The following is a 14,053-nucleotide window of genomic DNA, read 5'->3' as shown; positions in this document are numbered from 1 at the left end:
GTTATAAAGAACGACAAGGCGGAATAACAGCATGACATTCCTGCCTTGAAGAGGCAGTGTAAAAAGGGCTATGGATTCCACAGTTTTTAGTGGTCTAGAGGACCAGTCTGGTCTTACTCCCTGGGTATCACAAAACGCTTGTGGGCTTCAATGTCAGTTACAGATGCACAATGCACCCTTTAGCAGCTGTATGAGACACAGAGATCTCAACCCACTTCACTGTACACCGGTCAGCATCATTATTAGACATTCAGAGCAATGGACATAGTATAAAGAGTGTGAAAGTGTGCTTAGGGTGAGTGTGTGAGGGGAGGTGGGCTTCAAGCAGAAGATTTTGACCCAGGAGACTGGTGCACATGTCCCATGTGAAACTAAAAGTCAGTGTTATTTTTTTGTCACATCAGTTGTTAGTAACAAGAGTTGTTAGTCAGGTAAGTTGAGTGATGTGACAAACATCAACCACAATGTTTTCCTAACCCTAACCAAGTTGTGAGTTGCCTAAACCTAACTGCCAAACCTCCCGTGTTAAGATAAAATGCAAAAGCCTGCCTCAGTGATGCTGGGGCCTTCTGTCCAGGCATCAAAATATGATCAGTACGTTGACAAGATGCGATGACTGGCTTTTCTCTGGGGAAAAAATAGCATCTCTTGTAACATAAACTATAAAATGGGACCATGAATAATAGATATTGTTACAGAGTGACTGAACATTTAATTTATTCACTCAAAAAAGCAGATTAAGCATTAACTTACTCTTCGAAGAATCCAATCCAGTCGACAGAGTTTCTGGTCCTCACAGTAATGTAACATATTGCAGGAATCCCTCATGTCGGATGGTGAGAAGAAAGAAAAGTATGTATAACACAGAAGAAGATACAGAATGTCACAGAAATGTTTTGTTTTTGTTTTGTTTTTTTACGGCTGGTATTTTCTTCACCTTCGCAAGATGGTCTCTAGTGTTTTTTGATTTTCATTAAAGAGGAAAAGCAACAGTTGATGCATGACGCTATTTGAAGAATTAGAAATAAGAACTGAGTAGTTTAACAGTCCATTGAGCAGGTTTGTGCAAAATGTCCAGGTCTCATCTGCTGTTGTTCTGTTCCATGGGTTTTCAGCTATTTTGCCTCAGAGTGGGCTCAGGTGTGTGTTTTAGTTTTTTGTCTTAACATTTAGAAAGCTAGAGAGCATCTTGTAAAGGGGTCACTCCAGCTGCAATACAGCAATCTGCAATTTAAAACAAACAGCCCCCTTGTTCAAACCACGGCCATCTTTGAACTCAGCCTACATTTTGATCTACACTACGCACCAGGTTTTGTGACTGCTTTTTGCACAGTTGTGCAATAATGCAGTGAGTGAGTATAAACACCTGGGAAAATACTCAAAATTGCCTCTGTGGTATTTCCTGCTACGGTAGGATTCTCATCACAAATCAACACATTTTACACACACATACACACACACACACACAGACTCATTACAGCCATGTCATGGCTCAGCGTGATCTCATCCCTACTCATCACATTTCAATGCTGGGGCAGGATCCCACAGTGTTATTATAATGGTGCTGGGGGCAGCCTTGTGTTGTATTTGATGTAGAAGGGGTTGGGGGTAAAACACATGAGTGGACTCAGGTGACTTATGGCTGACTAACGACTGACGTGGCAAAAAAATAACATTGACTTTCAGTTTGACACAGTACACTACACCAGTCTCCTGGGTCAAAGTCCTAGGCTTATTAGACCTGTCCACCTCCACTCCCACATAATCTAAGCAGACTTTTGTGCTCTTTTTTCTACGTCTGTTGCTCTGAACATGCGTTTACATTAGTGTTGGTTACAGACGCTAAAGGGTGCAGTTTCTGTCTGTATTTGACGCCGAGGGCCACTGACCAAGCGGCGTTTTTTGACATCCTTGGAGTTAGACCTGCCTTAAGACTCTATGAGAGATCTATGAGGTACCCTACATCACCTCACCCCCAACTACATGCAACATCATGTTCACCTCAGACATATATATATGTGTGTATATATATATATATATATGTATGTATATACATATACATATATATATATATATATATATATATATATATATATATATATATATATATATATATATATATATATATATATATATATATATATATATGTATATATATATATATGTGTGTGTGTGTATGTGTATATATATATATATATATATATATATATATATATATATATGTATATGTATATATACATATACATACAGTACAGGCCAAAAGTTTGGACACACCTTCTCATTCAATGCGTTTTCTTTATTTTCATGACTATTTACATTGTAGATTCTCACTGAAGGCATCAAAACTATGAATGAACACATGTGGAGTTATGTACTTAACAAAAAAAAGGTGAAATAACTGAAAACATGTTTTATATTCTAGTTTCTTCAAAATAGCCACCCTTTGCTCTGATTACTGCTTTGCACACTCTTGGCATTCTCTCAATGAGCTTCAAGAGGTAGTCACCTGAAATGGTTTCCACTTCACAGGTGTGCCTTATCAGGGTTAATTAGTGGAATTTCTTGCTTTATCAATGGGGTTGGGACCATCAGTTGTGTTGTGCAGAAGTCAGGTTAATACACAGCTGACAGCCCTATTGGACAACTGTTAAAATTCATATTATGGCAAGAACCAATCAGCTAACTAAAGAAAAACGAGTGGCCATCATTACTTTAAGAAATGAAGGTCAGTCAGTCCGGAAAATTGCAAAAACTTTAAATGTGTCCCCAAGTGGAGTCGCAAAAACCATCAAGCGCTACAACCAAACTGGCACACATGAGGACCGACCCAGGAAAGGAAGACCAAGAGTCACCTCTGCTTCTGAGGATAAGTTCATCCGAGGCACCAGCCTCAGAAATCGCAAGTTAACAGCAGCTCAGATCAGAGACCAGATGAATGCCACACAGAGTTCTAGCAGCAGACCCATCTCTAGAACAACTGTTAAGAGGAGACTGCGCCAATCAGGCCTTCATGGTCAAATAGCTGCTAGGAAACCACTGCTAAGGAGAGGCAACAAGCAGAAGAGATTTGTTTGGGCCAAGAAACACAAGGAATGGACATTAGACCAGTGGAAATCTGTGCTTTGGTCTGATGAGTCCAAATTTGAGATCTTTGGTTCCAACCGCCGTGTGTTTGTGAGATGCAGAAAAGGTGAACGGATGGATTCCACATGCCTGGTTCCCACTGTGAAGCATGGAGGAGGAGGTGTGATGGTGTGGGGGTGTTTTGCTGGTGACACTGTTGGGGATTTATTCAAAATTGAAGGCACACTGAACCAGCATGGCTACCACAGCATCCTGCAGCGACATGCCATCCCATCCGGTTTGCGTTTAGTTGGACGATCATTTATTTTTCAACAGGACAATGACCCCAAACACACCTCCAAGCTGTGTAAGGGCTATTTGACCAAGAAGGAGAGTGATGGAGTGCTGCGGCAGATGACCTGGCCTCCACAGTCACCGGACCTGAACCCAATCGAGATGGTTTGGGGTGAGCTGGACCACAAAGTGAAGGCAAAGGGGCCAACAAGTGCTAAACACCTCTGGGAACTCCTTCAAGACTGTTGGAAAACCATTCCAGGTGACTACCTCTTGAAGCTCATCGAGAGAATGCCAAGAGTGTGCAAAGCAGTAATCAGAGCAAAGGGTGGCTATTTTGAAGAAACTAGAATATAAAACATGTTTTCAGTTATTTCACATTTTTTTGTTAAGTACGTAACTCCACATGTGTTCATTCATAGTTTTGATGCCTTCAGTGAGAATCTACAATGTAAATAGTCATGAAAATAAAGAAAACGCATTGAATGAGAAGGTGTGTCCAAACTTTTGGCCTGTACTGTATATATATGTATATATATATATATATATATATATATATATATATATATATATATACAGTACAGGCCAAAAGTTTGGACACACCTTCTCACCTGTACTGTATATATATGTATATATATATATATATATATATATATATATATATATATATATATATATATATATATATATATATATATATATATATATATATACAGTACAGGCCAAAAGTTTGGACACACCTTCTCATTCAATGCGTTTTCTTTATTTTCATGACTATTTACATTGTAGATTCTCACTGAAGGCATCAAAACTATGAATGAACACATGTGGAGTTATGTACTTAACAAAAAAAGGTGAAATAACTGAAAACATGTTTTATATTCTAGTTTCTTCAAAATAGCCACCCTTTGCTCTGATTACTGCTTTGCACACTCTTGGCATTCTCTCCATGAGCTTCAAGAGGTAGTCACCTGAAATGGTTTTCCAACAGTCTTGAAGGAGTTCCCAGAGGTGTTTAGCACTTGTTGGCCCCTTTGCCTTCACTCTGCGGTCCAGCTCACCCCAAACCATCTCGATTGGGTTCAGGTCCGGTGACTCTGATGGCCAGGTCATCTGCCGCAGCACTCCATCACTCTCCTTCTTGGTCAAATAGCCCTTACACAGCCTGGAGGTGTGTTTGGGGTCATTGTCCTGTTGGAAAATAAATGATGGTCCAACTAAACGCAAACCGGATGGGATGGCATGTCGCTGCAGGATGCTGTGGTAGCCATGCTGGTTCAGTGTGCCTTCAATTTTGAATAAATCCCCAACAGTGTCACCAGCAAAACACCCCCACACCATCACACCTCCTCCTCCATGCTTCACAGTGGGAACCAGGCATGTGGAATCCATCCGTTCACCTTTTCTGCGTCTCACAAAGACACGGCGGTTGGAACCAAAGATCTCAAATTTGGACTCATCAGACCAAAGCACAGATTTCCACTGGTCTAATGTCCATTCCTTGTGTTTCTTGGCCCAAACAAATCTCTTCTGCTTGTTGCCTCTCCTTAGCAGTGGTTTCCTAGCAGCTATTTGACCATGAAGGCCTGATTGGCGCAGTCTCCTCTTAACAGTTGTTCTAGAGATGGGTCTGCTGCTAGAACTCTGTGTGGCATTCATCTGGTCTCTGATCTGAGCTGCTGTTAACTTGCGATTTCTGAGGCTGGTGACTCGGATGAACTTATCCTCAGAAGCAGAGGTGACTCTTGGTCTTCCTTTCCTGGGTCGGTCCTCATGTGTGCCAGTTTCGTTGTAGCGCTTGATGGTTTTTGCGACTCCACTTGGGGACACATTTAAAGTTTTTGCAATTTTCCGGACTGACTGACCTTCATTTCTTAAAGTAATGATGGCCACTCGTTTTTCTTTAGTTAGCTGATTGGTTCTTGCCATAATATGAATTTTAACAGTTGTCCAATAGGGCTGTCGGCTGTGTATTAAAATGACTTCTGCACAACACAACTGATGGTCCCAACCCCATTGATAAAGCAAGAAATTCCACTAATTAACCCTGATAAGGCACACCTGTGAAGTGGAAACCATTTCAGGTGACTACCTCTTGAAGCTCATGGAGAGAATGCCAAGAGTGTGCAAAGCAGTAATCAGAGCAAAGGGTGGCTATTTTGAAGAAACTAGAATATAAAACATGTTTTCAGTTATTTCACCTTTTTTTGTTAAGTACATAACTCCACATGTGTTCATTCATAGTTTTGATGCCTTCAGTGAGAATCTACAATGTAAATAGTCATGAAAATAAAGAAAACGCATTGAATGAGAAGGTGTGTCCAAACTTTTGGCCTGTACTGTATATACTTTAGGAAAGTAAGTCCACTGGATGTACAACGGGTCATAGATGGACTTAACTCTAGCAGTGGAGCTGGACCAGATGGTCTTGAAATCAAGTTTTTAAAAATTGCTTCACATATTCTGTCATACCCCTTATCTGATTTATTTAATATGTCAATTGATACCTGTGATGTTCCTTTAAATTGGAAATGTTCCAGAATCACTCCTTTGCATAAAGGTGGCGACGCCCATGACATTAATAACTATAGACCTTTTTCCATAATTAACTGTGTAGTCAAACTATTTGAAAAATTAGTTTTTAATCAACTTTCTCATTATATTAATGAGTTTGACATTTTATCCCCATATCAATCTGGTTTCAGATCAAATTTTTCTACAACAGCAGCTCTCCATAAATTCACTAATGATATAACATCCTCTTCAGATAACAATATGCTCACAGGTGCAATATTTATAGACCTTACTAAGGCTTTCGACATGGTTGACCACTATCTCCTCCTTGATAAGCTTCATGCCATAAGACTCTGTTAAAGCTCATTGCTCTGGTTCAATTCCTACCTTCATCACAGATACCAATGTGTTTCTCTTCATGGCACACAGTCAGACTTTATGTTAATGGAAAAGGGTATCCCCCAGGGCTCCTCCTTAGGTCCACTATTGTTCAGCATCTTTATCAATGACTTACCACGAGCTTGCTCTGATTGTCAAATTCATCTTTATGCTGATGATACAGTTATTTACACCTCTGGATCTAATATTTCTCAAATCCAGTCAATATTACAGTCTAATTTTGATTCCATTCAAAAGTGGTTTTCATCCAACAAACTCTTACTTAATTAGAGGAAGTCCTATAATATGTTATTCGGTACTAGACAGAAACTTTTACATTCTGGTAAATTATCCATTAACTATCCCGATGGTACTCCTCTTGAGGAAATAGATCAATTCAAATATCTTGGTGTCTGGCTTGATTCTCAACTTACCTTTAAAATACATATTGACTCAGTTATTAAGAATAAATAGAATAAATAAACTGCAGCTTGGGTTTACTGTATCGCTCAATAAACTGCTTCACTCTACAGATTAGGAAAAAGATTGTTACACAGCTTATTCTTCCTATACTTGATTATGCAGATATTGTATATCAGAATACTTCAGAAACCAACTTCCTCTATCCTCTATTAGAGTCACAACAACCTTTGCAGATTTATTCTAAGATGTCCGTTCAGAACTCATCATTGCACTATGTATCATTCTCTAAATTGGTTAACACTTGAGTCCAGAAGACAGTTTCATTGGCTGCAGTTTATTTTCAAATGTATTTATTATAATTACCCCCCCGTACTTAAAACAATATTTGATCCCATATAGCTCACAGCATTATTCACGCCATACTGACAGTTGTTTTTTCTTCGTTCCGAGAATCCAGAAGGAAATCGGTCGATTTTCCTTTCAATTTAAAGCTCCGTCAGACTGGAATACTTTGCCTATTTTTTTAAAATCTATCACCTCTTTTCATCTCTTCAAGAAATCCCTCTTTATTCATTTACAAAAACCCTGTTTATGTTTCTGACAAATATTGATAAATAGCTGTGGTGAACTACGGATAAATGACATCCTCCTGACGATGAATGTACTGTATATGATGATGGGTATATAATATGATGGATATAATACCATTCATGTATATTTATGAATCTAGATGGACTGGGGGGGGCAGGGAACGGTTGGACCAATAAAGTATTGTGTGTTTCTTATTGTCTTGTAATGTACTGTTTTGTTGTATTGTTCTGTTTGATTCTTGTATGTCCTGTAATGTAATGTAATGCTGTTGCAGTGTTTTGTCTTGTTTTGTCTGTATACATGTTAAGGACTCCCTCGAAAACAAGATGATTCATCTTAAGGGACTTAAGGGACATTCACACTAGGGAGTGTGAATGAATCAAAGTATGAGTATTCGTAGTAGGGATACTGCAATGATAGAAATACTGCTACTGCCTGTACAGTAGCTAGTAGTTTACATTGTAGATCAGTGTCCATATACTACGTCTGTTGCTCTCAATGTCTAATAATGACAAGGGTGGGATGGATTTACATTGGAAGTTGTTGAAAGCCTGGTGTGTCTCATACAGACTGAAGGGTGCTTCCGGCCCTGGGAGTGAGACCAAGCTGCATGGCTTGTAACAAGTATGTTTCTTAATGATTCCAGTGAGTAGCCTACTGTAAGTAATGGGAGCAGTTGTTAATTACTGATCTCATTAGCATAGCTGGTTATGTTTAATCCATCACAGTGATGAGGCAACTGAGGTTCAGAACACGTTATCCTTCACAACACTAACTTTTCTGACAGGAATCAAGTGCTGTTTTCTTTTAAACACAAATTCAGTGTCAATCTCTTCAAGCCGCGGACACTCCATCACCTCAGGGTCCCCGCTTTAAAACTCTGTGACACAACAGCGCTGCTGTGTACCTGTTCATCATTCTGACTACCTGGAAAATATCACACACTCACACTTGAATGAGAGCACACACATAAGTACAACACCAATTCACAGGCAGTTAGCACATTTCTGTGTGCTGTCTTGCTTTCTTGCTCCTCTTCACACACACACACACACAGAGAGAGAGAGAGAGAGAGAGAGAGAGAGAGAGAGAGAGAGAGAGAGAGAGAGAGAGAGAGAGATCCAAAATAATGTGTTGATGCTGTGTTCCAGATTAGACAAGAGACACTTACAAGGTTCTTAACCCCTGTACTCCTCCACCCACTCCAACCCCAGCTCCCTTTCTCACTCACTACACACACAAGCACACACAAACACTCATACGTAGAACCCACACAAACCTCCCACATATTGCCACAGAGGGGGTATTGGTCTATGACTAATGAAATCATTCTTGGCAGAGATTCAAAAGAGCTCAGCTGGAGATAAACACTTTCGCTACTTTCTCTTTCCTCTTTTAACACACACACACACACACACACACACACACACACATTTAAAGCATTTTTATTGGTGTTTAAATGCTTCTTGATCTGCTGCTACATTGCCATGATAAATTGTTGTTGTGTTTGTGCCAGTATTGTTAGCACTCTCTGTAACACATCTGACTTTACACGTAGTAATCAACAAATATTTTTTAAAGATACAGTACGCTCTGCAGGATTATTCTTATTTTATTAATATTTTCTGTCGTTTAAACTTTCCTGGGCACAGCACAGAGGTGAGGTCAGGACTTTATAAAAAGGTAGCAACCAGGTGCCAGGATCAAAGCAACACACATCCAAAAGGAAGCTACAAAAGTCTTGGGCACAGCACCTAAAAAAATTGCTTGCAATTGTTGTTGTTTATAAAGTACTGCCAACTTGTATGTTTAGACCACGCTAGAGGCCAATATTGTTTTGTTACATGTTCTGCCTGTCATGCATCTTTTTGATTCCACGATGCCAGTTTGCTGTCTAAAATCACACACTGGAGCAGAATGATGCCGCCATTGTTTGGTTCTGTGTAAAAATGCAAAGGCGCCATAAAGAAAGGACCTTGGAGTGACCCAATAGTATGATCTCTGCAGGCTAAAGGCTTTGCACAGCAGCTTGCTGCAGGCAGCACCTTGCCGCTGCTTGGTCCTTTTTTGGCATTAAGTGCAACACTCATTGGTAGCATCATGTATGCATCATGTTATTTGATGCTCAGCACAAAGCACACAGACAGAAGAAACAATCAAGGTATAGAGGAGTCAGTACATGAATGTGATAAAATTGTTGCTTCTCTTGAGAGTTGACCATCAGTGCTGGGGCAGTTGATGGACAACTCATCAAGTCCCCACCAGTGTGTATTGTCCTTTAGTAGTGAAAATCACTCTTTGGGGTGGCTGTTACTTAGGAGGAAGAGGGGGTTGTCCACTAACTGAAAGCCCGAGGGTTCAATCCCCAGCTCCTCCAGTCCACATCTCAAAGTATTCTTGGGCAAGATGAAACCCAAATTGGGTTTGGGTCTAAACTGAGTAGCAGATGACACCCAGTATGGTAGCCTCAGACACCAGTTAAACACTAAGCCACCAGGACACCCCAAATAGGAATGACTTTACAGTTTTTCTCAAATGCTAAAACACATTTCACAAACGTTTCCTCTATGTTCCCCAATGTCTAAACACAACACCCTTTTCTAAAGCTACATAAACACAACCACACCTTCTCACTTCAAAACTCAAACTTTCACACCAAAAGAGCAGCTCGAAGCTTTCAAAAATGTAAACACTATACACATCATTACACACTACAGCAAAACAACTGAAAACACAATGCTCAATTTGTGAGAAGGTTCTTTGTTTCATAGAAACTTTACAGTAACGGATCTTCTTAGATCTCTGTAGAGGATTAGGCATTTAGATTTGTGAGTTTCATATGAAGAGTATAAATCTATAGAAAATACTGCATGTACACTACTGTAACACAACTCAATGCAAAAACAGAATCTATTGCACACAACAACTCTTGAAAACATGTTCAGGGTGTGAAGTTTTTTTATTTACTTTATTCACACCACAATCACTGTGCGGCATCATGTCGCTGAGCTGCATCGGGCCACATCACTTCATCCACATCGCAGGCTATATTTTCTCTTGCCAGGCACCACGGGAAAAACCCCCTGGAATGGCGAATCCATCCTTGGAAGGCCTCCACTGGGATGTCAGCACAGGCCAGCTCCATTGCCCTTAGGAGGTTCTCCCTAGTGTATGGTAGTCTGTCATAAACCTTCCATCTCCACGATGAGAAGAACTCCTCTATAGGGTTCAGGAAAGGGGAGTAGGGTGGCAGACAGACGTTTAAAAACTGGTTACTGTTGGTGGTGAACCACTCTCTGATTTGGTTTGTTCTGTGGAAGCGGACATTGTCCCAAATGATCACATAAATGGGATGTGCGGGCCCAGGATGGTGTTGTTGGCGGTCCAGGAGGATGTCTTTTAGCTCCTCTAGGAAGGTGAGGAGACGTTGGGTGTTGTAAGACCCAAGGACAGCATGCCGGTGGACAAGCCCCTCCGAACCCATGGCCGCACAAAGAGTAATATTACCCCCCCCCCCCATTGGCCAGGAACCTCAGTGATGGCTCTTTGGCCAATGATGTTACGGCCTCTTTGCCTTCGTTTCTGCAAGTTGAAGCCAGCCTCATCCAGGAAGAGGTACTCATGAGGTCTGGCCATCGCGTCCAACTGTAATATCCTCTGTGAAAATGTGAAAGTGCACAGGTGTTCAGAACAACAGTCAATCAGGTAGCACAGTATTGTCCAGAAGTAATGTAGGTCACTGAGCAACACAGTATGTCCACTAACTGTACTGTGAACATGGATGTATACTTACTTGCACATACTCGTAACGTAGGTCTTTGTGTCGCGAGGGTTGCGCTCAAAGGGAACCCTATAGACCTGTTTCATCCGCATCTTTTGGCGCCGGAGAACTCGGTCTATTGTGGCCAAGCTGACATCATCAATGCTCTCAAAGTTGACATTATCGGCAATGACTTTGTCTCTGATCTCCCTGTCTGATGAGGTTGTTCTCACGAACCATATCCACAATGAGGGTTTCTTGTGCCGCTGTAAATATGGCAGCCCTCCCACCTCTATGTGGCATTCTTTCAACTCTAAAGACAGAAACATGTGTTGTCAATTGACATGTTTTACAATAACAACTGATTTGAAACCAATAGACTACTTTCACAGGCTTGTAAAACTGTATTGTGACAAAGAAAGCAATAGAGTACAATACCTGTTGTGTTGTCTGAATGCCCTGATAAAGTTGGCCACGGTGAACCTACTCAGGTTTGGACGGACTCTTAGTCCTGCTTCAGCCATTGTCATGCCATGGACAATGACATGGTCAATGACTGTTGCTCGCATCTCGTCTGTAATGATGGTGCGAGGTTGTCTTGCTCTTCCTCCTGGACCTTCTCCTCTTCCTTGTTGGCCTGCTCCTCTTCCTCCTCTGATTTGAACTCCTCTTCCTCGTTGGCCTGCTCCTCTTCTTTCATGGCCAGCTCCTCTCCCTCCTCTGACTCGGATTCGTCTTCCCCTGACTCTGCCTTCATCCATTGTGTTTGTTTGGAAACTGTGCACTCTGATCTTGCTTTTATACATGTGGTCACAGCATTAGCAACAGGTGTCTTCAATTTTGAGTCGTTGTGTGTAATGAATGACGCCAGGTGTGTTCATTGTGTTCAAATATTGCTGACTGTGGCAAGCATTTTGCATCACATGAGCTTTCATTTGAGAATATGAGCAGAGTTCTTTTGCAACTTGTGTTTTAGCAAGGAAAAATGTGTTTAGATTTATGAGAACGGAGGATTGTGTTTTGTGAATTGTGTCTTCATGTGAAATGTGTTTATGATATTGGCAAATGATGGCTAGATTTAGTAAATGTGTTTAGACAACTGGTCATTTGGTTTAGAGGATTGGCTTTTGTGTTTTAGCATTTGAGAAAAACTGTAATGATCATCTGCTTTTCTTAAAGTTATGAATGAATAAAATGAATGAATGACTTTATTTCAAACCAAAATAAAAAATAACATGAAAAAAAAAAACAGGACCAAGATAACAATGTCCGAAAAGGAAGAGGTAGAAGTAAAACTTATATGTCCCTACCCGTTTCTTACATTTCCTCTTTTAACTCATATTATTTAAACAAATTCTCAAATTTATTTACAACTAATATACAGCTGTCCCCAGTCCCCAAAATTAGTTTCAAGTTAGTGATATCAATTAACTGAGACTACATCTCTACTTATGTGAGATCTCCAAGCATGTGTTTCAGAACACCCAGCATATTTTAGTATTCAGCTGTGAGAAAATCATTTCTTGTAGGTTACCATGAAGTCTCACCATGGGAACACTGTAACCTTTACCTTGACTAGCAGATTTTTCTTTTATGTGGAGGTCTCACTAATTGGGCAATAAGTAGATATCAAGGCTTTTTGTCTGGTCGTACTGTATGTATTTATATGTTATAGTGTTTATGTGTGTGTACAGAACTGTAGAAAGAAAGCTATAGGCGAGGTTCACCTCTTAATGAACAATCAGTGTGCAGGATGAAAGAGTTCCTCTCCCTCTCTGATGGTGGGACTTTATGATGTTATTATCTACTGTACCTCTGTGGGGATGGACTGATAAAACATGAACGACTGTGAGGTACGCTACCTCGTTTGTATTTCCCCTCTCATGGGACAAGGGTAGTTTGCATTTAAATGACAGCCTTTGGCAGTTTGTCCCACAAGACTAAGAATGTAAAGATATTATTTTTTCCCTTTCCAGTCAGCCATCATGTCTTCTTTAGCTCAGTAGTATCATTTTGACCCAGATGAGTAGTTGTTTTCTTCAGAGTACATTGATGTGAATTTTATTATCACTTTTAGGATTCAGATGTATGGGGGTTCCCACTGGACATTAGACAGCAAAGAGAATTCACTCTTCTAGTCATGTGCAGGACTTTCAGGACTGACTTTGAGCTAAGAATTACCTTAAGAATTATTCTGGCATTCTGTTTGGTGTGCACATATCTGTCACAGTACTGTTGCCTAATCCTGAATATTGATTTACCTTAAAGGGAGAATTCTTCACCTTTTTTGTGGATGTCCAAAAAGGTTGGTGGTGAATGTAGTCAATTGAAGGAATAAACTCTCAGTGCATGCTAAACTGACAGAGAAAAAGAAGTTTAGCAGCTGCAAAATCGCTCCTTCCTCCTTCCAGCTATGTCATTTGATGCAACATGAATGGAAAGAGGAAGAACCGAAGGCTATTTCGGATTAGATTTCCAGTATCTGCCTCCAGGTAGCCAGGGGGTGAAATCTAGATAAGTGGTTCCCAATTGGTAGGTTGTGGTCCATAAAGTGGGTTGTGAGTCCATTCTGAATGAACCACAAGTGACTCACAGGTGTGTCAAGTTTGTAAAAACCACACTTTATTTTAAAGGACAGTGAATTTCCAGCACAGAGCTTTTATGTTGAAGTACGGTAGAGTAATGGACAACTATGTAACAGAGACAGCAAACTAGCTCAATATGGCCAAATATACACTGAACAAAAATATAAACGCAACACTTTTGTTTTTGCTCCCATTTTTCATGAGCTGAACTCAAAGTTCTAAAACATTTTCTATACACACACAAAAGACCATTTCCCTCAAATATTGTTCACAAATCTGTCTAAATCTGTGTTAGTGAGCACTTCTCCTTTGCCGAGATAATCCATCCCACTTCACAGGTGTGGCATATCAAGATGTCAATGTCAATGTCAATGTCAAGTTTATTTATATAGCACATTTAAAAGCCTAAGGCCAACCAAAGTGCTTTACAAGATGAAATCATCAG

At 40.3% G+C, this 14,053-nt stretch overlaps 1 protein-coding gene and 1 pseudogene across 3 annotated transcripts in view; one reads left to right on the top strand and one right to left on the bottom strand.

Annotated features, from left to right (window-relative positions):
- Positions 1–14,053, top strand: part of galnt18a (UDP-N-acetyl-alpha-D-galactosamine:polypeptide N-acetylgalactosaminyltransferase 18a) — a 303,599-nt gene that overhangs the window by 177,665 nt on the left and 111,881 nt on the right. The window lies entirely within an intron of this gene.
- Positions 10,454–12,206, bottom strand: LOC117262579 (uncharacterized; annotated as a pseudogene). Its single transcript, XR_013491677.1, has 3 exons — positions 11,462–12,206; positions 11,057–11,336; positions 10,454–10,920 (listed from the first exon to the last, which is right to left on the bottom strand). The product of XR_013491677.1 is annotated as an uncharacterized LOC117262579 (transcript).

Source organism: Epinephelus lanceolatus, chromosome 5, assembly GCF_041903045.1.
Source record: "Epinephelus lanceolatus isolate andai-2023 chromosome 5, ASM4190304v1, whole genome shotgun sequence".
NCBI classification, from domain to species: domain Eukaryota; kingdom Metazoa; phylum Chordata; class Actinopteri; order Perciformes; family Serranidae; genus Epinephelus; species Epinephelus lanceolatus.
This window is presented reverse-complemented; position numbering and strand designations above follow the sequence as displayed.